This window comes from Triplophysa rosa, linkage group LG8 (genome assembly GCF_024868665.1).
Source record: "Triplophysa rosa linkage group LG8, Trosa_1v2, whole genome shotgun sequence".
Lineage (NCBI taxonomy): Eukaryota > Metazoa > Chordata > Actinopteri > Cypriniformes > Nemacheilidae > Triplophysa > Triplophysa rosa.
The window spans coordinates 16,261,083-16,264,937 of NC_079897.1; positions in this window are offsets into that span (position 1 = coordinate 16,261,083).

Consider the following 3,855-nt stretch of genomic DNA (forward strand, 5'->3'; position numbering starts at 1 on the left):
TGCTCTGAGATTATCACAATTTTGGGGCTTCTGCTTGTCAGCTCAATTTTTGAGGATTGACCACAGGTTCTCTATGGAATTGACATCTGGAGAGTTGCTTTTTTTGTTGCAATTATTTAAAATGCATCGGATCACTCTGCATAATAATCTTTAAACAATGTGAATGAACACCACGACATCTTTTGCAGAAACTTTGCAAAACACAGCATTTATGTCACTGCCAATACTTTTGGCCACGACTGTATACTCTGTCAGCATGGGTTTAGTAAAATATAAACAGATGGTTCAGTATATTGGTAAAATACATTCTCTGATCGTTTATGTCACATCCATAACGCAAAGTGTCACATCCATAACACTGGAATTGCTCATGTACTTAAAATAAGATAAAACTATTTATTTAAAACCCAAACCCCTAATGGCTAGAATACACTACAAGACTTTTAAAATCTGAACAGATTTTTTAAAAACTAGACATCATACATTTGCAGACTTTTTGAAAGTTTCAGATAGAAACACACTAACTGATCAAATCTGCAGACTGGCACAGACTTTCTTTTGAAACGTTAACCTTAATAGTCCCGTCAATTTTGATGGGACTATATTACATAAAAAAACATAAGGTATGAATTTCGTATGAACCCACCCCCTAACCACTGTTAAAATCCATTAAAAAAGCTCTCATTCTCAAGAATATCACTGTACATTTCATCGATCTAATACTTTAGAGTAACATAACAGAGTATTTGTCAAATTGTAAAAATTTACACACCTTTAAATTCAGGTAAACTGAATACAGAACTGAAGAGGTTAAAAAGTTCTCTTACAGGTTTTCCCAATCCTAAATCTAAATGACTATTTAGATTTTAGATGTAAATAATTCTGGAAATGTTCTGTTGATTCCTCAGCAAACTCCTTTACTAGAATTACTAAAGCTTAAACCTAAGTATATAAAACTGGGCAAAACAATAAAATGGACTTTTCAAAGAGTGAATAAAATGATAAATAAAGAATAAATACAGCACAGTAATTACAGTAACTCAAACACTTATATAATATGACTAATTTGAAAGCATATTTAGAAATTACTGAATACATTTTTGTTTCTTTAAGAATCTTTTGAAGATATTCTTAAGTAGGCATTTATTCTTTGGATATTTTCCATCAAACCCTCTTCAAAGCACAGTCAGGTGACAGGTCACACCCAAGCCATCAATGAAAACAACATCTATTCAGTTCGACATTTCAGTTGGTCAGACAGTGCTCCTTATCTTTTATCAGACACAAAAAGAGTTGCAGAAAAACACGAGACTGTGAAAAAAGACAGAGATCTTTGAAGCAAAAGAAAAACAAGCGCGCACTCTGACACGTCCTCTCCCACACACAGTGGTCATCACCGAGCATGGAACAAAAACACGCTGCAGTCTGATCTAATTAACTAAAGAGCAATATTTGTTCACCCAGAGGACAACTAATGCAGCCCTGCCTGTATATGGAACGAGACGAGAGCAAGGAAAAGCCTTTCATAAGAACCCAAGAAAGAGTGCAGAGCTTTTAGAGTAAACACATTTGGTGCCCTTGGAAAAATGTTTATAATGTGTTGGGGCGGTATGTATATAATGCAATTGAGTCTTAGTGTACAGTATATGTGCGTTAGTCTAATTGTATTCCTAGTTAATCATATTTCTGATGCAAAAGGCAGCAATACATTTATTTAATATGCCTGTGTAACCACTTAAATGCAGCACAGAATACAAGCAGTCTGTGCCCATTGTGGTTACCTTCTCTTTTGATGTGCTCTCACATTCTCTTTTACCTTCTTTTGTTGAGAGCTCTCAATTTACCTCACATTTAAATTCAGAAAACGCTCAGGAGCTTTTGTCTGAAACAGCTCATGGGGGGGGGGTTGACAGCACAGAGAGCAGTCTGCGTATTTCTATGTGTGTTTGGGTGTGTGTGACTCTCAGCTAACACTCTGACGCTACACTTAAATGCTTTAATAAGACTAGAACGAATAAAGGCCACAGCTGACGTGGGTGAGCTATAACTGGCCCCCTGCCTGTCCGCTTTTTCTGTACCTCAATCAGAGCTTCTTGCGCTTTGGACACATGCAAAAATACATACTCTATCCCTTTAAAATATAGTACAGGAAGTTACGTACAAATATTAGAATGTTGGTGATCTGTGTGTAAATAACAGGGAGTATTTTTAAATGCATAAAAATGTAAAGGAAAAGTTCACCTCAAAATCAAAATTGTGTTGTTTTTTACTCACCCACATGACGTTCAACACGTTTTAAGACCTCCTGGCGTCTTCGGAACACAAATAGCATGTTCTTGTAAACTAACGGTACTGTTTAGCGTGCTGACAAAATGTTTATATGCTTTCCTCCTTGTAAGTCACTTTGGATAAAAGCGTCTGCCAAGTAAATAAATGTAAATGTAAATAAAGATATTTTAGGTGACATCCGAGAGATTTCCAGGCCTCCTAGACATCATGGTTATAGTTGTTTTCAAGGTCCAGAAAAGTACTAAAGACATCGTTAAATTGGTCCATCCGCTCATAGTGGCTCAATTGAAATTTTCTAAAGCGACGAGAATACTTCATGTGCGAAAAACAAACCAAAATAACGACTTTAATCGACATATTCTCCTCTGTCTTGTCAGTCTATGGTGCTTATTCATGAGAGCACTTTGACGCATGCACATTCGGTGGGGGCAGACGCCGGCGTTCTGAATAACAACCCCGGCTTTGTTTCTTCTTGTTGCTTCAAAAAAATTCAATTAACCATATAATATAAAAACCCTAAAATATAATATGTAGGCAGTTTGGGTGGCCATGGAGGTGCTGCCCGCACCGGGAGCCAGACGGTCGTCGTGGCCGTGATGCTGGGGCGCGGAGCTGCTGGAGGTGACGGCTGCTGCAGTCGTGGCGAGGAGGCCGGTGAGTGTTAACACGACCGCGGCGTACCGAGGCCGCTTGTAGTCGCCGGTCATAGTGGCCGTGTTGGGGGAAGCTGGCACGAAAAAACGTTCTGAAGTCTGTACGAACCCTGGCACTCCGCCGTATCAAGCACAGAAATACTATGTCATATGTCCAACTCGGTTTTTGACAAGTTGACCATAAGCATGAGAAGCCAGCATGTTTAACAATGTAAAGAAGTCAGAATGCATGAAATAGCTTGCTACCCCACCTTTGAAACCATTATCCATTGTAGGCCTGTATTATGAGACTGGTGGACTGATGGTGGGTGTTAGCGTTTGCCTGCTGTGTGTGTGATACCCATACATACACTTACTGTAACTACTACTAAAAGCAGCAGATGCCAAAGCCAGCACTAAGACTTAGCATTAGCTTTACCAAATAATGACCATTAATTAACCAGGATCAAGCTCTGCACACATGCCTGGGCTTTCTGAGTATGTTATTCTGTCTGGAGTGTAAAAACCATAACTGAGAGGGCTGTTAATTTACTAGCACAAATAAAATATAACAATATAAAGACAATATGTCAACATATTGTTAACAATAACAATATGTTATAGATCAACAGAAAATTTACATTGATTGGAAAACGAACTTTAGACGGAAAAAGAAATAATAATGCATGACCTCTGTGGGCTTCTTTGGTGTGTGTGCATGCAGTTCTTACCTTGCAAATGATATCGTGAGTAAACCTGTCTAGTAAACAAGGCTTTAACCACAACTTCTTCTTTGTAATAAACATCGCGGAAGTAAACAGACCTGCACGCGCCACCGTCACATGTTCGCAACCCGCGCAGCGATTCCTCCCCGACCGGATTGTTTATATTCTTTATAAAGTTGTAAGAGCTGTAAGAGCATCACGCAGAGTCG